Source organism: Canis aureus, chromosome 29 (genome assembly GCF_053574225.1).
Source record: "Canis aureus isolate CA01 chromosome 29, VMU_Caureus_v.1.0, whole genome shotgun sequence".
Lineage (NCBI taxonomy): Eukaryota > Metazoa > Chordata > Mammalia > Carnivora > Canidae > Canis > Canis aureus.
This window is the reverse complement of record NC_135639.1, coordinates 18,534,602-18,559,511: the sequence shown is the minus strand read 5'-3', so window position 1 is coordinate 18,559,511 and position 24,910 is coordinate 18,534,602. Positions and strand designations below refer to the sequence as shown.

The 24,910-nt window shown below is 38.0% G+C and overlaps 2 long non-coding RNA genes and 1 pseudogene across 2 annotated transcripts in view; all 3 read left to right on the top strand.

Annotated features, from left to right (window-relative positions):
* LOC144301106 (uncharacterized) overlaps positions 1–17,086 on the top strand; it is a 35,417-nt gene extending 18,331 nt beyond the window's left edge. The window contains exon 2 of the long non-coding RNA XR_013367833.1: positions 16,977–17,086. This is a non-coding gene — a long non-coding RNA (uncharacterized LOC144301106). The remainder of the gene's footprint in view (positions 1–16,976) is intronic.
* Positions 1–24,910, top strand: part of LOC144301107 (uncharacterized) — a 94,144-nt gene that overhangs the window by 52,314 nt on the left and 16,920 nt on the right. The window lies entirely within an intron of this gene.
* Positions 8,616–9,770, top strand: LOC144300730 (rhomboid domain-containing protein 3-like; annotated as a pseudogene).

The window sequence follows — 24,910 nt, the reverse complement described above, 5'->3', positions numbered from 1 at the left end:
ACACAAGATAAATCATCCATAGATTTTATTTCCTGAATAAGAAGGAAGCTTTCAAAGAAGGGGATTTAAAGAGGCAGGTCTTCAAAATAGGTGGAAGAAACATGAGTCAGTGTGGTATTATGAAAGAACTTCAGATTGCAAACTTCTTAAAGGCCAGAACCATATGTTCTCATAAGTGACAGCAATAATGAGGGAAGATGATGTTCATCTTAAGTGTGAGTTGGGAATTGAAGGGAATATGCATAGCGTGCCTAGTCCCATGTCACCCATCATATAGTATGTGCCGGGCCATCTTGTTTCATCCTTGGCTTTCCAGGTCTGCCACTGAGTTGCTCTATGACCTTGAATGGATTACTTCTCCCTGGATCTCAGTTTATTTGTGAAATCCCACCCACGAAAGCAATTCAAGTAGCCAGGTGCCAAAGTTTAAAGAGGAAATGAAGTTCCCAAGTATCTCAAAGTCACTATCATTGGTAGGAAGTTGTACGATTCAGCAAACCAACAAAAGGAAAACATGTATTTCTTGCTGACATGTCAGTATAGGCTCAGACCAAATCAGGAGCAGGTTTACCTACTGCATCAACTGCTTCCTTACTGTTGGGCTATTCAAAAAGTTCTTCATATTTCTCTGGTCAAGAACAGCAAGGCCAAGTATCCCTTTCCATCCTGGTGCCCAGATGGAGAGCTTCAGAGTCCCTCATGCCCTCGGTACCAAACTGGGGTTTCTGGCACCAGCAGTGGTAGCAGACTGCAGCTTCAGGCAGCTCAGAGGCAAGTTAAGCCATCCGTGCAGCCAGGCAATAAGGAGGGGATTACAGGGATTGATGGAGTGTGCAGAGAAGGCCTCTGGCAGAACAAAGTGGAATCTAGAGGACTCGCCAGGCCATGCAGAGCATTTCACATTCGTGATCCAGGTCAAACAGCAGGGCTGCCAAGATTTGCTGTTGCTATGGCTGTGCCAGCACAAAGGAAATAAACCTGGCTGGCTGGCTGGCTGCCTGCACCCACTAGGGTCTCCCATCTTGAGGTACAGGGTTGATGAACTCTGAAGTTCCTGTTGCCCTTGCAGAGAGGCCAGCAAATAATTTCCTCCCTGAAATAGGCTTTCCTCAGGGGAATTGTGTACCTGGTATCTCATGCTGTAAAAAACCTGCAGGTTGGCTCAAAGGGACTTCTCTCACTTTGGAGCTCAGATGATGGGTCAGAAAAGTCCTTCTTGGACTCTGAGTATCTTAGGAGCTTCACAGATGGAATATCTTGGCTTCACAGATGCTCTTAAGGCCTTTGTCATGTTTGGAATAAGCAACAGAACAGGTTGGCTTTCAAAGGGCAGCCAAGGCCTGGTGGAGAGACTCTCCAGATGGTGGCAGGGCAGCCAACAGCAATCCCAGCAGGGAACTCTGGTGGCTTAAGCAGCTTGAATGTGCCAGATCACAGAGCCCCAAGAACCCCAACCTTCTGTTGCCTCTGTTCTCTGGAAAGTATAGATGGGTTCTCCCTTTAGGATGAAGGAGCTTCTTTTCCAGAGCCTTCTAAGGCTACTATAGAATGGGGCAATACTTCCTTCAGCAGATGGGCCAACAACATTTATAGAAGGTTAACAGGAAAAACCATCTTCAATGAAAGAGGAAGTGCTCCTGTTCAGCTTTAAGACCTCCCTGGCTTTTGGGTTTGCTCTAGGAGGTCTCTCCTTTACTTCCAGGTCTCGGCTCAGCAGGATTTGATTCCTTCAGTCCAGAATCAACCTTCCTTAACCTCTCTCACACTATGGCCATCAGAAAGGACCTCAACACTCAAACTCTCAGGTCTTGTCCCTCCAGGAAATGCCCCCCCCCCACCATGTTGCCCTGAGGCCTGTTCTATAGGAGCAGTTAATGCACATTTGGTATCCTTAGCCGTCTACGTTCAACTCTGGGGTCAAGGGAATATGGGGGTAGGTGGACCATAATTTGGGGGGTTAGAGAGTGGTGAGAATTCTGGTTCTGCTGCTTTATGAGTCTTATGAAAAAGACCCATAAACTCCAAGATTGTTATAAAGATTCACTGAGATTTTCTAGAAAGAAGGGAAGAGAGAGAAGAGCCAGAGAATAAGCTAAGCACAATACCTAAGTGCCTAGTTGGTAGGGTTTAATAAGAGGGAACCATTATTATTCTGATAGAAAATGCTCATATGCACACAAGCAAAATTTTCAAAGGTTTTAAATAAATTCAGGAGAACTCTAGATTGAGAATCCTGATCATAGATTATCAGATCCAATGGCTTTTTAAAAAAAAATTTATTAGGAAATGGTGGTAAGCCCTAAGAGAAATGACTTTCCTGCAGGTACTTAGTTACTTAGGAGCAAAGCCAGATCTGGGAACTGGGACTCTGACTCCAGTGCTCTTCCCCTGGACATTTGCCTTAGAAAGAGCCAAACAGGCCTCACAGTATCACCTACCATCTGCTAAATGACAGAGGTTGGCAAGAGATTCTCCTTACACTGCAGGGAACAGAAAATTACTCAATTCATTTCCTTGTAGTAGGTGAAAATCTCATTCAGGAGAAAAATGAGAGTGTGTGGATAATCAATCTGATGCCACCCTGTTGTACCTAACAACCCTCACAGAGGACAGCCTAAGTGTAATAAGCTTTCAGTACCTTTGGGATCCATCTGTGCTGGACATCTGTTTGCCCCTCCAGATTTGCTCTCTACTGTCTTCACCTTATTCAGTGCCTCTGGAGGCCCAGCATGGACCACATCAACAGGCACCCTTGCTCTTTGGCTTATGGCTCAGTGCAGCCAATCAGGAGCTTCAGTAGTAAATCAGGGAGGAAGGGAAATGAAGATAGTGAATTACTTCCCTTCTTATCTTTCTGTTGGGTCATCTCCATCCAGCTATGTCATTCAACAGGTCACTGTGAGGAACACCAGTTCATCTAGAACTGGTCACCAGTTCACTAATTTCCTTCAGGATTCATATAACTCTTCCTCCCCTTGTCTCATTGGGCTTAGGGGTGGTAACTCTCTTCCTTATTAACCTTAGGGAATTGTACCATCCTTTGTGGTTTTCCTATGCCCTGTCCACATCTTTGTAAATAATCTCTTTGTAGGGGCACCTTGGTGGCTCAGTGGTTGAGCATCTGCCTTTGGCTCAGATCGTGATCCTGGGGTCCTGGGATTGAGTCCCGCATCAGGCTCCCTTCTGGGAGCCTGCTTCTCCCTCTGCCTATGTCTCTGCCTCTCTCTGTGTCTCTCATGAACAAATAAATACAATCTTTAAAAATCTCTTTGTAAATGAACTATCCTTGAATTATCTTGAGTGCACCATCTACTTTATTTTGGGACTCTAACTGATATAGTAGTCTCACATTGTCCCAAGTCAAAATCTAGCTACAGTTCCTCCTAGTGTTGGCTAGGGAGAAAATTCCATTTCAAATAACACTTAACCTTCAGAATATGCCTCCATTCTTGCTATATCCCTCTAATGTAGCCTCTTTTAAGGAGCCCAGCTAGAATTTTGCGATTATAACAATGGGGTCTGATTCATTTTCCATGTCATAGGAGATGTGCACAGGAAGGTGTCGGAAGTGACAGGTAAAGGTGAATAGAGGGGAAAACTTGGTCATCCAGCCAACCACAGTCTCTTTTATCTTATGAATTTCATGGAGCTTCTTTTGGTTTTCTGACACAAGCTCAGATTCACAAAAACAACCTGGAAAGCCATTAAATACAGTGGCTTTATAACTATACCCTAAGCTTAAACTCTATCTCAATAATTAGGAAAACTGAGTCTTTGAGATATGGAGATATAGACTCCCATTAAAGTTGGTAGAAAAACTTGATGTTGAGTCAAGAAACTAACCCAGAATACACAATTCATGATCTTTTTGTTCTTACTCTACATTTCCTGATTTGGTCTTCCATAAAATCTAGGTGGTGAGCTGAGGCCAAGAAATATGTTTTTAAAATATTAAGTAATGATTTTTTTGTATTTACAAATGTTTATTTGGTACCTACTATGTGTCAGACACAGTCTGGACCCTGGAGATACAATGGTTGCTAAGAAAGATATGATCACTGTAGTCAAAGAACATATAGTCTAACCCAGGGCAAACTATGGCTGCAAGCTGTCTGTTGTGTTAATAAAGTTTTACTGGAACACAGATATGCTGATTTATTTATGTAGTATCTACTGCTTTCCAGCTATAAGGCAAAGTTGAGTAGTTGCAACACAGATTGTATACCTTACCAATTACTGCTCTATTACTGCCTAGCCTTTTTTCAAAGAGTTCTCTGATTCCTGGCCTAGCCATATACCTTCCTAGTACGTTCCACAGATGTAGACACAATTATTTTTTCTCAACAAATACTTTGTGGTTAGATCAAGAGACTCTTCAGAGCTGAAAGCACTGCCATTGTCTTGATAGTAGGAAATAATCCTTAGCGGATTATTTTTAATCTTTGCATCTTTAAGAATTTGCTGAAATTTCTAGAAATGTTAACATATGAACATTTTTTTGCTTTTTTTTTTGTGGATCAGTGTGAATTCAATACACCTGTGCAACTGTGCAAGAAGTTTCAAAGGAGAAACTATTCTGATGCACAGGGGTAGGGGGAATGGATTGAATAGAACCTTGATTGCTCCCATTCCAGAATGTGTCATCTGGTTTTCTGCTGCTCTTAGCCTTCTTCTAAATGTACTTATGCTGTGAATTTCTTTCCAACTTTTTGTTCATAAATACTTGAAGAAAAGAAATGAACTCAGAAATTCCTTTTAACCATTTCCCTTTCACTGGTATTTCACAGCACAAATTTGTAGCTGTGGGATTCTCTGGGATTGAAGAACAGTTGGGATGAAGAGAGTAAGAGCCATGTAATGGTCTGGGAGTGTCCATCCTCTGTGAAACATCTGAATAACACTCAGAATAACATTTAAATAGGTACAAACTGCTTTCTCTGAGTCCTTGTAAGTTTAAGATGTTTATTTTGTTCTGGGAATTTATATGGAGTATTATTGAAATTTGAAAAGAAAAGAAATGGGCAGCCCAGGTGGCTCAGCTACCTTCAGCCCAGGGCATGATCCTGGAGACCCAGGATCGAGTCCCACGTCGGGCTCACTGCATGGAGCCTTCTTCTCCCTCTACCTATGACTCTGTCTCTGTCTCTCTCTCTCCATGTCTCTCATGAATAAGTAAATAAAAAATCTTTAAAAAAAGAGAAAAGAAATGTAACTGATTCTCTAAATGAATAGGTTGGTTTTGTTTTAATTAAAATTAGAATGCTAATAAAAGAAGCTGGGACACTCTCTAAAGATAAGGAAAGAAAGGATAATGTTGTAGTTTATTCTAGGAAAGAGAAGGAAAAAAAAAAAGGGAGGATAGGTCTAGGCACACCTGTTAGAATTCCTACTGTGATTTACTCAGTGCCTAAAACTGGCTGATATGTAGTCTTCTGGACCATGAATTCAAAATATTATAAATGAAAATTACCCCAATCCAAGGTATGACCTCTGATCATCTCAGTTTATTATCTAGCATGATCAATTCAATCCAAAAGGAATTTACAAAGGTCTTCCTGTGTTATAGGCATTGTGAGCACCCTAAGAAAATATAGCAGTGATGCAGGTAACAATGCCTTCCTCAGAGTTTACAATCTAGGTAAGAAGGATAAGAAATATGGCTACACACAAATAAAACACAGCACTATAATTTAAATGCCACACATAGCTTAACCAGGTATAAAACCTAGTGAGAGGCAGAGTTAATGAGAATGAAATAATGCAGAATTGTTTTTGATATTGGAGTTAGGCCCTGGGATAATAAAAAGAGAGGAGGATATTCCAGCAGATATAACAGTATGAGTAGAAGTAAAGATTTCATTGAACACTGACATGTACTTGCATTATAGAAAACCAGCTCTTGGTAAGAGGTAGAAAAGGTCACCCAGGATTTTAAATGCAGTGTGAAAATGGAAATTACTAATCCTGAGAAGTGGATTGGCACCCTTGAAGTTTCTCTCTAAGCTTGAGATGGTACCTATGTATATGAAAGATTGGGGAGATGAGAAATTTAAGATAGGGAGGCCACTTAGATGAGGATTGAGGTACTCCAGGTGAGGGCAAATGTGATTATAGTAATGAACAGTCTATGGACAGGCCCTAGGCAGACTTGGAACCATTCAGAATATGAATGAGAAGGAGATATGGATACGTGTCTGATTATGTGAAAGTGATTTACAGCAAGGGCTTCAATATGGGGAGACATGTGGCAGTGTGTGTCCCAATCCAGATTGCAGCTAATGAAGATAAATTAGTTAAAAAATAAACACATTTAAAACCTGCTATACTGACCTATGTCTATTAGGCCTTTTAGGACCTAATTCAAGAATGCTCCTCCTCCAAGAATTTCCTAGCTACAGAAATAGATCTTGCTTATAGTTCTTTTTTTTTCTTTAAGATTTATTTATTTATTTTTAGAGAGAGAGAGAGATACAGAGAGAGCAAACAGAGGGAAGGACAGAGGGACTCCCTGCTGAGCAAGGAACCAGATGTAGGGCTTGATCCCACAACCCATGAGATCCCGACCTGAGCCAAAACCAAGAGTTGGACCCTCAAACGACTGAGCCTTGCAGGTGCCCCTTGCTTACAGTTCTTATGCAATCAGAATACAAGCAATTGTGGGGAAAATCATAGAAAAAAGGCAGTGTCTTTTATACCTTTGTTACCCACTAAATATTCTAGTATAGTGCCAGGCATACAGTAAGTGATACTAAACCGGTGCAGAATGAATCACCCTGATAGACAACTCCTGCAAATACAGGTCACATACACATCAAAGTAGCTGCTTAGAATGGGGAGATGTGAAAAGGAGAAGTTCTCCAGGGTCAAGGAGATAACCATCAGGACCATGTGGATAGAGCACAGGAGAGTTCTTGAAAAATTTAAGTCATTACCCATTACAGGGTAAAGGGATTTTTAAGGGCTTGGGAATGGTGCTTGGAGGGGCTCATGCATAGAGCTGAAGTGGTTACAGAATTGAAACATAGAAAGAAATGAAACAAATGAAGTCCATTCCAGTGATTTTAATCAAAAGGGAAAAATTTTTATTTACCTGTGGGTTAATGAGAAAACAATTTGAGATATTAGGGGGTGGTAAGATATGTTAACTAGAGCTCTCTTCACAAAATGCTTTTGGAGGCTCCTTAAAAGGAGGTGACTAAAGGTTAGGAAATTGTAAAATTAATTATTTCCCAGTATTTTCTGTGAGACTACAGCCTGCATAGACACACACACACACACACACACACACACACACGTTTGCCTTTACTTGTGGGATACAAACTATATGAAATCTTATGTACCTCAAACGTACATATCACTTAATGTTGAAATATTAGAACCATTCATACTAAAATTGGGAATTAGAAAAGTATGGCTACTATGATCACTACTATTCAACATTTTAATGAAGATATTAGACAATGCAATAAGACATGGATAATAAGTAATAGCCACTAGACAGAAAGAGCTACTGCTGATAGTACTTGGGATTTATCCAAAAATCTAAGTAGTTTGTCAGGTAACCTTTGAATTTTCTATTAGAACTCAAGAAAATTCAGCAAGTTTGATGGATTCTCTCTCTCTCTTATCATCTGTGTACACCAATGCTAGTTATAAAGTACAATTTTCTAATATGAACATAAAGAGAAGTATAAAGCTTACTGAGACACAGAAATGAAGACTTAATAAAATAGAAGTATGCCATATTTGTGTTTAGAAAGACTCAATAAATTCTTCAAAAATTAATCTAAAAATTTAGTTGCATTCCCAGTAAAATTTCTATGAAATTTGACAATTTAATCCTAAAATCCTTATGGAATAGAAAATGTACAAGAGAAAATATTTTTTTTAAGAAAAAAGAAAATAGCGATGGAGATATGGTTTGTTAGACATCAAAATATAATATAAAGCTGTAGTAACGGACAGGATACAGCACTGGAATGGAAGTAGATAAAAAGAGATCAGTAGAACTCAATAGAATCAAGAGATAAGCGGTATGTGGGTGGCTCAGTGACTGGGTGTCTGCCTTCGGCTCAGGGTGTGATCCCGGGGTCCTGGGATCAAGTCCCAAATTGGGCTCCCTGCGAGGAGACTGCTTCTCCTTCTGCCTATGTCTCTGCCTCTCTCTTTGTGTCTCTCATGAATAAATAAATAAAATCTTAAAAAAAAAAAGAATCCAGAGATAAATGTATTCTAGAGCTAGCATTTCATATAATCAAGGAAAGAACTTGAGACAATTGTCTAGCTATCTGAAAAGAAAGAAAATTAGATCCATATCTAAAACAATATACATTATTAACTCTAGGGGAAGGACCTAGCCCTATATCATCTGCTGAGTAATTGGTAGGTGGCAAGAGAGGTTGTGGCTCGCCCTCCAGTCTGCCAGGGTCATGTGCCTTATTGTAAGCCAAGTAGGATGAGGGCTCTTGGGCTTCACAGGGAATCTGGAGTCCTGACTCCAACTTGGGGGCTCCATTTGGCATTCAGGGGAGCATGGGACATGCTCTGCAATTTTGGGCAATGTCTCTAGCCAACTCTTTCCTTTTTTTTTTTTTTTTTTTCCCAACTCCTTCCTGATGCTACTGCTGAGCAGCCTGTGCCTGGTGGGGATTGGCCCCAATCTTGCACTGGCCCCTGAGCTGCTGCTGGACCTTGGCAGGCACAGCAACTGCTGATCCATGCAGCGTTTGGCCCTATTTGGCCAGTTCCTGAGCCTGCTACAGGAGTGCCGCCACATGGGCACAATGCAGTTCCTGCACTCTCTGCCCTGCTCACCCTAGCCGGTGGGCTAATAGCAACACTGCTGGCAGGCCTAGCAAGTCCAGTGAAGCTGATGGCTGCAGTTCCATGCCTGTCCACCTGGCCATGCTGGTGGCGCTGGGTTACCACCCTAGACAGCCCCAGGGGATACTGTCATTGTGGCTGCTGCCTAGATACCACTGCTTAGCTCTGAGTCACCCACCCTACAGCTCTTCTGTGGCCTTCTTGCTGGCCTGGCCTATACAGCTGGGCCCTTCCAATGGTTGGAGCTTTCTGAGTGTCTACTGTGGGCAATGTAAGAGGGTGTCTTTTGTAGGACCCAGGTGAAGTATTGGTCACTCAGACTCCTTCCTACCTAGGTGGTCTGGCTAAACTGCCTATCACTCATTCTACTACCCCAGATCTCCTTATATGGCCTCCTCTAGCCTCTGGTTCTACAGTGAAAGTCTCAACTTGGCTGTCTCCAGGCCTGGAGCCTGTGCAGTGGAACTGAGAGAGAAGTCCTCAGAGATGGGCCTGGCCTGGTCAAGGACCCTCAAGGACCCCACTGTGCGCAGCCCTGGATGAGCAGATGCTACAGGAGAGGATCTGGGCCTCACTCCCTGAGGGGCCATCCCAGTGTTCTGTGAGACCACTATGGCTGTCTCTGTCCTCTGTCTTCTCTCTGCAGTAAGACAGGGTCTCCTGTTTCAGGGGCTGGAGCTAGCCCTGACATTCCCTCCCTGTGTATCACATCCCACAGGCTGCAGCAGCTGGGGCACATGAGCTTCCCCACAGAGCAGGCAGTGGTGGCACTGGCAACCACAGGCTGTGTGGAAGGTACCCTGTCACTGTTGGTTGGGGGTGAGGGGCCCACTGAGGCTCTGATGATTCAGGGAAGGGGCAACTTACCTACTCTGAGGCTCTGGTCCTCCCCAACACATGCAGGCCCACCAGTGACAAGAGGCTTGACCTATGGTTGGGTAGTCTAAACCTCAGTGTTCTCTGCTGACAGTCACAGTGGGGTACAGGAGAGGCCCTCTTCAGCACACCCCCCTTGGCACTGTTTAGAAAAAAAACAGTTTAGGGTGCCTGGGTGGCTCAGTCAATTGTCTGACTGCTGATCTTGGCTTGGGTCTTGATTTCAGTCTTGTGAATTCAAAATAAAAAAGAATAATAACCAGCTCATTTTTCAACCTGGACCAAATTGGGGGCAAAACAAAAATTCTAGATTAATTAAAAATAAAAATGTAAAAAGCATTATCATAAAAGAAGAAAGTATAGGGAAAAAATGACAGTAAATATTGGGGGCAGAGATTTTTAAGTTAGACACAGGTTGAATAACTTGACTGTACTCAAATTATCTAACAAAACACATTAAGTTAAAATAAAATAACATTTATGTTGCAAATCTTTTCTTTCAGTCTAGCAGGTATATATTTTAAATATATAAAGCCTTTCTATTAATAAGAAAAAGGCAAAAATACAACCCAGTAATTTGTAGAAAAAGAAATTCAAATAGCTGGAAATACATGAAAAGATATGAAACTTCACTTGTAATCAGAAAAATACAAATGAAACATCAATGAAATACCAGTTTTGCTCCCATAAATTTGGAAGAGAAGGTAGAAGTAGTAAAAGGCTGAGGGGAAGAAGAAGATAATGAGGATTTATATATTGCTTTTGGTGCTGACTTTGACTGATACAGCCTCTTCTGGAGAAAAATTTCACAATGTCTATGAGATTTAATACTTATATCCTTTTATTTGGCAATCCATTTTAAAGTAGTATTTTCTTAGAAAAATATTCCCATGTGTCCACAATGCAATGTACATATCACATTGTTGTTTATCACAGTAACAAACCGAACGTGACTAACTGTCCATTACATAGGGACAGTTAAATGAAGGACTTCATCTGTTCTATGGAATATTATGTACTAGTGAAAAAGAATGAGGTAGATTTGTGTGTACTGTCATAGATCTCTAAGATCTGCTGTCACTCAAAAGCAATTTATAAGATAATACAAAATGCAATTCTCTCTATGTAAAAACAAGCAAACAAAGCAAAAATACATAATTCTAAATATGAACATACACACATTTAAATATACAGATAAATATCTGGATGTATATACACCAAACTGTAGAAAATTGTATCTGGGAAAGGCTATGAGTTTGGTGTGGCAAAGGGGATTGTTTTATAGAATTATTTATCTGTTTGGACTTTTATAAGAATGTATAACTTGGGGGCACCTGGGTGGTTCAGTTAGTTAAGTGTCTGCCTTCAGCTCAGGTCATGATCTCCGGGTCCTGGGATCGAGCCCTGCACTGGGATCCCAGCTCAGCATAGAGACTGCTTCTTTCTCTTCCTCTACTGCAACCCCTGCTTGTGCTCGCTCTCTCTTTCTCAAATAAATAAATAAATAAATAAATAAATAAATAAATAACTCTTAAAAATGTATGAATTAATTACATGATTAACAATAATAAATAAAAACTAAAGCAAACAAAAGTCCAAGCAAGTAACCAAGAGGTAACAAGATTACCTCTCATGCCTCTAGAGATCTTGATCTTTTACATTGCATAATTGCATATTTCTTATTTTGTATAATTGCACATTCCTCCTTTCCAGCAAACTTCTTATTTCCCTTTTAGGATTTGTCTTTGGAAATGTCAATGCCAGAGACCAGTCCATTAGCTAATTAGGCACATTTCTGAGTATACAATTACCTTAAGGGATAAAAGATGTTGCATCTCACATCCAGACCTTGGCTAATATGTAGATCATTAACTCAAGCCTGATTCATTAAATTTTGTGAAGATATAGGAGAGCCCTTCTTATTGTTTTTAAATAAAGCACTAAAAATTTCACCACTTCCAGTGATGTGAATTTATTGGCCCATATTAGCTTTTCACCAGTTTTACATTATCCTGAGTTCTCTATATAATATTGCTCACATCACTGATTAGAATCTAGTCTTTAGCCATAAATAATGGAAAGTAATTGGGCTTTTAATAACGTAATCAAATAAGTCAAAAAGGACACTCTTAAAAAACCATTTTTGTTCAACATTACATTTTCTCTGGAAAACAGAAAGGTTGTGAAAAATCGTATTTTTATATGGATGTCTGGTCTAAAACGTCTTGGTGGGTCACCTTCTAATTCCCATTCCTTATTCAATAAATATTTCTTGGGGCACTTGGGTAGCTCAGTGGTTGAGTGTCTGCCTTTGGCTCAGGTGGTGATTCAGGGATCCTGGGATCGAGCTCCACATCAGGCTCCCTGCAGGAAGTCTGCTTCTCGCTTTGCCTATGTCTCTGCCTCTCTCTGTTTCTCATGAATAAATAAAATCTTAGATAAATAATACATTAAATAAATAAATAACAACAAATATATCTTTTTTAAAGATTTTATTTATTCATGAGAGACACACACGGAGAGAAAGAGAGAGAGAGAGAGAGAGAGACACAGGCAGAGTGAGAAGCCGATCCCATTCAGGGACCCCGACGTGGGACTCGATCCCAGGTCTCCAGGATCATGCCCTGGGCCGAAGGTGGCACTAAACCACTCAGCCACCCAGGCTGCCCAACAAATATTTCTTAAACCTTTATGTGTCGGGCACTATGCTGAGCCCTGGGGTTATGAGCATCTACAAGACCTTCTTGCCATCATGAGCTTACAATGTGGAGAGGATGAAAGACAATGAAAACATGACAATATTGTGTAAAATGTGCTGTGATGTACAGGAAATATAGTTTTCTAAAAGGGGCTTAGGAGGGGTAGCAAATGTGTACTCTAGGAGGTTAAGAAAGGCTTCCTTGAGGAAGACAGATTCAAGACATGCAATTAAATGCTTGAACTGGACTCTCTTGCCAGTCTCCCCATTCTACTCAGCAACTTGCTCCCCCTCCCTCACCATCCAAATTATGGCAAAATAACTGACATCACTCTGGGTTTAGGTAATTCCCCATTCAGCTGCAGATTCTTGTGTACCAAACCTGCCCTTGTAAAAGCAAGGGAGGGTGTTCATCTTCCCGAGGCTGTTCTGAGATGCTAAATCATCATAATAGTCCCACTTACTGTCCTTGCTTTTAGTAATGCCACAGTCAGGAAAACCCTCCCCCAGCAACCCTTTCTCTCTTGTGGTCTAATAGACACTTTCTAATTTGCAATTGAATTTATCATAATCTGCACTTCTTAAGGTTTACACTTCACTAGGTAAAGTTTCTGAGTTTATTCTAATAACCTCTTATAGTGAATAGTGTCTACTATATTAAGGGGTTTTCCAGAACCTTTACTTATATGATAAGCAGGAATACCAACTACCCTGCCCATGCTCAACCCCGCCAATTAAAATAAATACATATGCATATATATGCATGTGTGTGTGTGTGTGTGTGTGTGTGTGTGTGTGCTGGAATTTGCGTATCTTCTTCATGATTATTCAGCAACATGACTCAGCAGTTTGGAAGGAGGTTTGGGAAGGGGGGAAAATTTGCCCTTAACAGAGGGTGAGAAGGAAAGGAGGAGCTGAGGAACCTTTGAGCTCTCCCTCCTCCCAACACTAGGAGGACAATTTTTTTTGCCAACTTTCTTCCTATATGTTACCTAAAATTTAAGCCCTTCCACACCCATGGCTGTGCTTCCTAATTGTTCCCAAATGTCATAAAACATAAAGCCTTATGTATAGTGGACTAGTGCACAATTTTTGTTCATGATGATAAGAGAAGTACGAGAAGAATCTTAAGTAGAAGAGATAAAAGTATATGTGGGAGGAAAAAGGTAAGTGCTGATGCTGACAATTTAAGTCTTCCAAAATGTACCAGAATATTTTCTTTTAAAAGAAATTGCTAATACCCAGAAGTGGGATGGCTGGATCATATAGTAGTTCTGTTTTTAATTTTTTAAGGGATCGTCGTGCTGTTTTCCATGGTGGGCCCACCAATTTACCAATTGTATACAATGGTATAGAAAAGTTCCCTTTTCTCCACAAACTCACCAACATTTATCCTTTGTTTTTTCTGATAATAGTAGTGAGCTTCAAGACACACTACCCCTAACTTAAATAGGATACCTTGGCATATTGAATATTTCAACCTGAAATAACTTGAGAAATGGTTGTGTAGAAGGGACTTTCTGACTTTCCCCTAAAGCAGGTCATGAAAGCCTCTTATGAGAGGTGCCCTCCCTAATCCCAGAGAAAGGAAGCATCCTTATCTCTGACAAGGACAAAAAGAGAGGAATCTGAATGAACAGGCCTTGCTAAATTCCCTTCAGTTTACTATACTTAGCTTGTTTTTGTCCTATCATATAACTCCAGAACTCTTCAAACCTAGGATAGAAACTCAGTTTTAACCATTTCTTTGGGTCTTCATTTCCTCATGAAGCTTCATGTTTCACATAAAATATATATTAAATAGTTTGTATGCTTTTCTCTTGTTAATATGTCTTTTGTTACAGGGTCCCAGTTGGAAATTTAAGAGGGTAAAATAGTTATTTTTTTCTTCCCCTATAATAGCCATCCTAACAAATATGAGGTGATCTCTCATTGTGGTTTTGATTTGTATTTCCTTAATAATTAGTGATGTTGAGCATCTTTTCATATAGCTTTTGGCCATTTGTATGGCTTCTGTGGATAAATGTGTATTTCAGTCCTTTGCTCACTTTTAAATTGAGATGATGATGATGATGATTATTATTATTATTTGCTATTTAGTTATAGGAGTTCCTTACATATTTTCAAAATCAACTCCTTATCAGATATATGGTTTGCAGATATTTTCTCCCATTCCATAGGTTGCTTTTTTACTCTGTTGATTATTTCCTTTGCTGGGCAGAAGGTTTTTAGTTTGACATAGTCCCACTTGTCTATTTTTGCTTTTGTCACCTGTGCCTTTGTTGTCATATCTGTGAAATAATTATCAAGACCAATGTCATGAAGCTTGCCCTGTTTTCTTTCAGGAATTTTATAGTTTGGGATCTTATGTTTAATTCTTTAATCCATTTTGAGTTGATTTTTGTGTATAGTGTAAGATGGAGGTCTAATTTCATCCTTTTGCATGTGATTATCTTCTGGGTACATATCCAAAAGAATCAAAATCAGGATTTTGAAGAGATATCTGCACTCCAACTTCCATTGCAGCATTATACACAATAGCCAGGATATGGAAGCCACCAAATGTCCATCAGCAGATGAATAGACAAAGAAAATGTGGTACATATTTACAATAAAGTATTATTTATCCTTAAAAAAGAAGGAAATCGGGCAGCCCCGGTGGCGCAGCGGTTTAGTGCCGCCTGCAGCCCGGGGCGTGATCCTGAAGACCCTGGATCGAGTCCCACATCGGGCTCCCTGCATGGAGCCTGCTTCTCCCTCTGCCTGTGTCTCTGCCTCTCATTCTCTCTTTGTGTCTCTATGAATAAATAAATAAATAAAATATTTTTTTTAAAAAAAAGAAGGAAATCCTATCATATGCAACCATATGGATAGACCTGGAAGAGATTCTGCTAAGTTAAATTTGTCACACAAAGACAAACGTGACAAGATTCCACTTATAAAAGGTATATAACATACTCAAGCTCATAGAAGTAGAAAATAGAATGGTGGTTACCTGGGAATGGAGGGAGTGGGAAATACGGAATTGTTATTAAATGAGTATAAAGTGATACAAGATGAATAAGTTCTACAGATCTGTTGTACAACATTGTGCCTGTAGTTAACAATCTGGTGTTGTGCACTTAAAGATTTAAGAGAGTAGATACACACACAAAAAGAGAAGGTACATAAGAAAACTTTTGGAGATGATGGATATGTTTACTACCTTGATTGTGGTGATGTTATCATGGGTGTATGTATATGTCACCAAATTGTACACATTAGATATGTGTAGTTTTTTGTCTATCAGTTATACGTCAATGGAGCTACAAAAAATTAGTTAATATTTTCACTTGTAATTTAACAGGGGGAAAAAGTAAGGAAATATTAACCTAAATTTTGATATAGGTAAAAGCACTGCAAGATGGGGCTCTCAGCTCGAGTATAAATGGCTATTATTTTCTCTTGTAAGAAAATAATGCTTTGAGAGGGACGGGGCGGGGGGGCTCTGACAGTTAAATCATATTAAATGATTTATGTTCCATTTCTATAATTTATCCAAAGGTCATATTTGGTTAGTATTAGTATAAATAATATTGAGACAATATTACAGGTCCTAAAATATTTCTCAGTATTATTTATAACTGGCAATATTATAATATTATAATTTGCAATCTAAATGTTCATCTCTCTGGGAATGTTTGAATAAACCAGAGGACATCTACTTGATTTTATATATATGTATATATATTAACAGACCCCTGGTGGGTGAATTCCACAACTGCCCCTTGTAGTTCATAACCTATAGGAAGGTTGCTCTCCTGCTTATGTTTCTTTATCTGGAAAATGGTTATAAAAAATTCTTGCCTACTAGAGTCATTGTGATATCTAACTGAGATTGTGACATCATGCTTGGAATATGGTGGACATTTCATAAATGAGAGCTACTATTATAAAGCCTTTAAATATTCATAAAGTCTGGAGGAATAACAGCAAGGAGAAATGTTTTTACTATCTTAAAAGTGAAATAATGTAGCATTTCACACTAAAAATGACAATTGTAAATAGAAAAATAAGACTGAAGGGTACAAAAATATTAAGTGACAGTAATACTAATAGAATGACAGGGAAATATTTGTGTTTTCTGTATTTTCAAAAATTTCTTTAAGGCTACACAATTTTTAAAATAAAGAAAATCTGCTTAGTGCATTGAAAATAATCTATTCCTACATGTTCTCATCTTCATAGGTGACCTTTCTGGGACTCCATTAAGTTAGTGCTATTGGTAGAAGTAAAACATAAACTGTTAGGGATCTGTTATGGGTGGTAGAAAAAAAACACACTGAGAGTTGAGAGATTTGGATCTCCTCATGCTTTGTGACCTTGGAAAAGTCATTCAACTTCTCTAACCTATATTTCTTCCTGGAAATGGGAATAATAATACTGGTCTGATCATCTCATAAACTAACAAGAATATCATACAGGATTACTTAAAGACTTTGAATAATGCTTTTAAAGTGCTTTAAAAATGTACAAGACTGTGTTTCAGGCTTCCATCTCTTCAAAGATTGAATTCTGCTCTTTACTTCTTTCTTTGCAGATAAAGCCAACTGAGTTGGAAACCAAGTTTCTTCATGTACCATGCCCACTTTCATCCTTATACTTTCCTTATCTGTGTCTTTTATAAATAAAATCAATACACAGATCTTACAGAGCATTTGTTTTCTATTTTATCTTCTTTCTAAAGGGAATTTCAACCAGAAACATCTGCTGTCATATTAGGAGTAGTGACTAAGCCTGATGTGACTTTCTCAATTTAGATATTTAGGCTGATCAACTTTTGCTTTTTGGATCATTTGCTGTTCACTGGTCTTACAAGCCCAAACAAGAGGCAGGAAAGAAGAATGTCAAATATTCCAGTGGCCAAAGGAAGACATTACCCATTAACCCACAAGTGTCTAGGTAGAAAATTGCATTTATGTCATGGGTAGAGTAAATAACACTGTCAATGATTGGACAATCATTTCTAGATGTTACTCTATATCTCCATGCCAAAAGCTACGAAATTAGTACTCCTGAAGTGCTGGTTATCTCTGGAAACCACACACATAGCTTGTTCGTTAAGAAAACATTTGTCTTTGTTTTTAAAAAGAAATCCTAATTGCCACTACAAAGGCATCATATTTTCAAGACTTTGAGTATTACATTTTCATTTCCTTTGCCTGTTTACCTGCCTCTCTTTAATCTCCGTACTTACATGATTCCTCACTCTTTGTCCAGGCAAATCCTCTGATGTCAGTTTCTCCTAATGACGTCATACCTGAGTATCTTCCTTCTTTGAATTCTCAAATGAGACAGATAGCCTGACCTTTTCTGAGTTTTATTTGATTAAGAAGTATAACTTTTAAAGTAGGAAAAAGTCACCATATAAAAAAGTAGTTCCTTTTTGCATGTGTGAGAACACTTATATTTCTATATTATACATATGTCTTTATAAGTGACATCTATATTTTTTTAAACTATCATTTAGAAAAAAGTAGGTGCTTTTTCATTTCACATGTGAATCCTTGTGAAGCCTTTATGTTAAGATCTGTTCTCCTAATTATTTTATTTTGAATAATAAAGAATTGCTTGGGGGAACATAGTGGATCTGCACTTCAGTCACACATTTGGATTGCCTAGAGAACTTTTAAAAATTTCAACATGCAGGCTGCATCTTAGACCATTAAATCAGAATCTCTGGAAGTGGATCGAGGCATCTGTGTTTTATAAATGCTCTCCAGGTGATTCTAAAGTACAACTAGGTCTGAGAATCACTGATAACCAGAAATAACCTTAGCACTAGTGTTTGATATTTATAGAGGTTGTCTGCAGAAGCAGGGATTCAACACAGACTTAATGGTATTCCTCAGAAGAAAGTCTTCACAATTGCAAATGGTGGCTATCATTATAAAAATATTATCTTTAATGTCATTAAAAAAGATACAGCATCATTAGTTGTGAGAATTCCAAATATACATCCATAGGACAAATGAAAAGCACATTCTTCCATTACAGGTTCTAGTGGCATAGGACAAAATTTCCAGTGACAGAATTATGCACAAAATCAAACAGTGTTGAAGTTGAAACAACTTAGTCAGCAGTGAATATGGCATGCAAGAAAACTTCGCTAGATGATTCAAAAAGGGACTCTAGTGATGATTAAGACATTGACGTCAAAGTTGCATGTGAAAAGTTTGAATCAAATTGTTCCATGAAATTTGAGTGTAGAAAAAGTAATATTTCTGGATCACTATATTAGATAACATGAATTTAAATATCCTATTGTAAATAAGTTAAGAAATTAAATATTGATTATGCCAACCAGATCTCTAAGCATGGATAGGTTAAAATTCACTAAAAAATTATCAGTGGGAAAATGGAAGGACTGCTTTATATTTGGGGTCTGCTTATTTTGTTGCAGTTACGCTATTTTTTTTCACTTGCTAACATTAATCTCAGAGGATAGAAACTCTCTCTTATTGATTTACTTTAAAATATACCTAAATATAGACATAGGTTTTGTAGGAAGAGAAGCATACTCAATTTGGGTAGCCCTTTTTGCAGAGAAAAATAGAGTGACCATGGTATGTAGCTAGGACTCCTCATGAAGCCCTGCAAGTATAGGACCCTGAGGCTTAAGCCTCATGAGCTTCATGGGAAATTCATGTCTGCATTCGCCCTACTGCCTGCCATCAGGGGCTGGTTTGACCAGGCATCGCATAGATACTTTCTTAAGTTGCATTGCTTTCATTAGTCAAATAATCCTAAAATGACTTAGAGCATTCCTTGCTGGTCTATATTTTCTAAGAAAGCAGAGTCAATTTCTTACTCTGGAGTAGAGTGGTCAGGTAGCCCAATGCTAGCAGGGTGCCAACTGGCAAAGATGGATGCAATTTCACCTACTGAAAATTGAGCTAGAACAAATGAAGACTCTGCATCTGAGGGAAAGATGTGGCAAATCATGTTTGGGCTTTAGAGCTCCTGGGATGGAGGTGAGGAGGCCTGAAGCATCTAGCAGTATAAAAAGAATGTGGTCCAGTAAAAGGCTTTCCTGTCTGGAGATCCCTATCTCTTGTAGAGTCAAAGAACTCATTAAAAACTGTTTTAGGACTCAATGTTTAAGCCACCGAATTCTGTGTGTACTCTTTTCAGGCAAGGGCATCATCTCATTCATCTTGGTGTCCTCGCCCATGTCTTATACTGTCTGGCTGGCTCTAAAGTGTTTATTGAGTCGGTAGCAGAAATGTTTATGTAGTCATTGAAGATGGTATCAATATGAATAATCAGGTTCTGCATTTTAACAGGACACATAAAATTAATTATTGGGCATTCAGTTTCTTATTCTCTCTTCAACCTGGAATCCCACTGAAGGTGAGGTAGGAGGGAAAAGAGCCCCTGAGAATGGGGTGCCCAGATAGGATTCTAGTCAGACCCCCAACTCAGGAATACATTTCTTGGGCAGAAGAATTTGCCAAAACTTCAGAAAATTTCTTTCATTTCACTATTTGACACTTGGAGCCTTTTGGTCTTTGGGTAGGACTTTAAATTTCTAACTCAAAAACCAGAAATGTAGAAAAAGAAAACCAACCCATCTTCCATACATACTAGAAGTTCACCTAAAGTTAGTACTGGAGCCACTTAAAGGTGACTAAGATTCACACTGAAGATGAAAGCAACTGAGGTGACAGGCTAGTGAGGACCCATGCAGCCCCAGAGAAAGGAAAAGGAACAGATAAGAAGCAGCAGCACTAGAAAAAAGGAAGATCAAAACATGCTACATGGTGAGCAGTGTGAAACACTAAAGATATACAGATCCAAGGAGCCCTCTTGACATTTTGCAGCAGTCCTGAAGCCAATACACAACATCCTGTTGGGAATAATCCTTTCAAGAGCATCCACATTAAAATAACACAAATATTTTCCATGCTGGGGAAAGAGGGAGACTTTAAAGGGATCTGGGGTATATAACTTAAATCCTAATATTAATGCTGGTGCATGCACCAAGAGAATAGCAGCTCAAAGGGAGGGGACTGAGGTGTGGGCACTATTTCAGTCCCAAGTGATAGGAAGGCTTAGGACGATTTCTATTTACATCACTTTCTAGCAAAGATGGCTTTGTGGGGAGAACTTCTATGGTCTTCTTGAAGTAAAAATGAAGTCAAACACTAGAGATTTCACATATATATAGACTTATCAGGCTATATATCAGGCTAGACTTATCAGGCAAGGAACTCTTGATGAATTCTATAATCTTGTTCTCGTAAAACTGTAATGATAGTGACAGCTGCTTCAAAACCCTTAGTGACATTTCCTGGAACACAGACTGCACTCTGAGTTGAAATTTCATTTGACACATTTTAGGCCTGGTGGTTTTAAATGAGGGAGAAAAAAACATGTTGTTAAATATTACTGCAGAATTTCACTTTGCTTAATGGCCAATAAAATAACACAGTGTGTTCAGGTGGCTCAAACTTCCGGTTTGACCATCTGGCCTGATGAATATACTCAACATCTTTCATCTTTTGCTGGCTTTCTCTCTACTGTCTACTGATGAGAAGCTGGCTGTCAGCATAATTAGCTCCTGCCTGAAATCTGCTTAAAGGAAATGTCCTGATACATATCCAATAATACTCTGGGAGTAAAACAAAAACAAAACCACATCATAATCGAAGAGACTTCAGGCAGTCAAGAGTGTTGGCTTTATAACTCGGTAAATCACTTCAGGAATATTGGTATTTCTATTCAAACAAATGCTGAAAAGAAATAGCCACACATTTCTTTTCCTGCAACATTCTGGATTTAATGTTAAGGAAAGAGCACTGACATCTTAAGTAAGAGGACTCCGAATTATCATAGAGAGAAAATGCTATCGAAAATCTAGAAGAAGTTACAAAAATAGTAGATCTGGCCCACTGATGGAATAAAATTTCCAGAGAAGACTGACAATTGAAAAAAAATGAGTCACTATATGGAACACTTATAGACTGTCTTGCCTCAGAGGATGGGGTACACATATAGAAACACAGTCATTTTGAGGTTTCAAGCCAAAAATATTTCTCAATTTTCCTTTTTTTCCCTCCCATAAGAACATTTTGATCATCTTATCTTGTGTTTTTTTAGAGTTTATACGAAAACAATTTGAAGAAGTAGATAGCAAATGCATAACAATTTTTATTTGGAATGTCTTCTCTAGACACAGTTTTCCTTAAAACACACACACACATACAAAACTGAATAACATATATAACAGCTCTTTTCAAGCATAGGACAATAGGCGTGGAAGATGGCAATTCCTAAGATAAGGGAAACTTACAAGATGAGCCCCAAAATCACCCAGCTGTCTGCTTGAGTACAATTTTCTGGCCTCAACACAATGAGCAGAGTGCAGCTGTTTTATTGAGGAAATAAAAAGAAAAAAAATAAAGCTTAGATTCAGGGCAGCTAGAAGATCTGTATATTCTGTAGGGTAAAGCATCACTACTGCGTGGTAGTGGTGGTAAAAGTTTGCATGGAGTTTCCTTGTGAATCCTTGGTTGAGAGCTAGGCTGCACAGGTGCAGGGTAAGATTCCATGGAGGCATATGAGAAAGTGGCTGTAAATGGCATTGGGAAGGAAACAGATTTTCGATATCAATGGTGTTGGAAAACATTGGAGGTCTAGCCCAGTTCAAGTGGATAAACTTCATTAACACTCCAACTCCAGTTAAGACAGGAAGATTTTATCTTAAAATTAAGGGTCAAATGAGAATAAGGCTCCTCCTAAATCTGCCCCAACAAAATCTAAAATAAAAGACTGAAACAAAATTATCAGAACATTAGTAACTTTTGGAACAATATTGGACACCTTATCGAACGTAATTAGAGTCTCAGGAGGATGATAGCAAGCAAGCAGCATGAAAACTTTGAAAATTATAGCCAAATATTTTCTTTATTTGATGAAAACCATTGACTTATAGATTCAAAATGCTCAATGAACCCACAAAAGAAGAGAATACAAAGAAAGACACACTTAGAAACATTAAACAGAAGAAATTCAAAAATAAAGAAATAAAACATCTTAAGCACAGAGAAAATCTAATACAGGGAAACTAGAAGTATGATAGCAGACTTCATCAGAAACAATGAAAGTAGGAAGATAATGGAATGGCATTTTTTTAAGTGCTGAAAAAAACTGACATCTCATATTCTATATATAGAGAAAATATCCTTCATTAACAGAAATACAGAGATATGACAAAAATAGCACAAAGTATGTGGGGGTGGGTAAATATATTATTATTTTGAAATGTGTAATGGGAATTGGGAAGAAGAAAATGAGAGGTGTAAAATATCAATTTGTAATAAACATTGACACATTAAGGTTGCATACTTTTAATACTAAAGTAATCAATAAAAATAGTAAGTTATAGCTAAAAACCCAATAGGGTTACTAAATGGCTCACTACAAATAGTTGATTAAGAGAAAAAAGCAGGAAAGGAAAAAAAGAAAAAAAACACTTTGGACAAATAGAAAACAAATAGCAAGATAGCAGACTTTAGTAGAACCATATCAATAATTATATTAACTGTAATTAAACTAAAGATTTGAATTAAAATGTGAATACTAGCAGGTTAGATAAAAAAAGCCACGTCCCAATTATATGCCATACACTAGAAACATATTGTAAGTATAAAGCCACAGATAAGTTGAAAAGATAAAAAAGGGAAAAAGATATATCTGGTTAAAAGTAAGCATAAGAAAGTACGTATGGCTATATTACAATTCAAGCAAGTAGTTATAAAGATAGTAAGTTTTACAAAAGAATGGATAAAGATGTAAATGTATTCTTTATAAATGTGTACGGAGTATGAATAAAAACCACATACTTGGCCATACAATAAGCCTCAGTGTATTTTAAAAGAGATAAATGTTACAAAATATGTTCTCTAGCCACAACATAATTAAATTAGTAATTTATAACAATATAATATCTAGAAAAGTTTCTAAATATTTATAAACTAAGCAACCTACTTCTAAATAACCAATATGTTTAAGAAGAAATACTAAGAGAGATAAGAAAATATTTTTAATTGAATAGTAATGAGAATACAACATATTGAAAGGTCAAAATCAACCTGATTAAGGGCATCTATGAAAATTTGCAGTGAATACCATCCAAAAATGGTGATATATTGAATATTTTCTCACTAAGCTTAAAAACAAGTCAATTATGTTCATTCTTATCACTTCTATTCAAACTTCTATTAGGAGTCCTAGCCAGTTAAGTGGGCATGTAAAAAGCATAATGGATTAGAAAAAAAAAAAAAGAAATATAACTGCCTTTATTCACTTACAATAGAAATATCTATGTAGGAAATCCTAAATAGTCTTTAGAAATACCTATGTGGGGATCCCTGGGTGGCGCAGCAGTTTGACGCCTGCCTTTGGCCCAGGGCGCGATCCTGGAGACTCGGGATCGAATCCCACGTCGGGATCCCGGTGCATGGAGCCTGCTTCTCCCTCTGCCTGTGTCTCTGCCTCTCTCTCTCTCTCTCTCTCTCTCTCTCTCTGTGACTATCATAAATAAATAAAAATAAAAAAAAAAAGAAATAGCTATGTGAATGAATGAACAAATTTAATGAAGTCACAGGACGTATGTTATAATACAAAAATCTACTAATTCTACATATTAACAATAAGCAATTAAACATAAAAATTTTTAATTATATTTACAATACCATAAAAATATACAAACGTGCAAAAACTCTATGTTAAAAATTGCAGAATATTGCTTAGTGAAATTAAAGAATTTTTAAATAAATGGGGAGATAAATCATGTTCATGGATTGGATGATACAAGGATGTTGTCAGTTTTTTACAAATTAATGTATAGATTCAACAAAATTGCAATGATAATTTTACCAGGCTTCTAAAAATCTTACAAGCTGATTCTAAAATTATATAGCAATGCAAAAGATGTGAAATAGCCAAAATGGTTTGGAGAAAGCAAAATGAGTTGGGTGCTTGCATTATATGATTTTAAGCATTACAACAAATCTACAGTAATCAAGGCAGTATAATATTAGGTAAATATACATATTTAGATCAGTTGAACATAACAGGTATTCCAGTAATAGACCCATACATATGGTCACATGGTTGATTTTCAACAAAGGCATTAACATAATTCTATATAGAAAGAAAATGTTTTACTCCAATGGGAAAAACACAAACCTCAGCCATTCTCCACAACATATAAAAAAATCAATTCGGTATGGAACATAGAGTTAAAAGGAAAAACTAAAAATAAAATAGATGGAGTTTGAAAGTATCATAAAACAGACTTTTAACTATAGAGAATAAACAGAGGGTTGCTGGAGGAGTGGTGGGTGGGGGCATGGGCTAAATGAGTGATGGGGATTAATGAGTGCACTTATTGTGATGAGCACTGGGTGATGTATGTAAGTGATGAATCTAAATTTTACACTTGATACTAATATCACACTAATATCC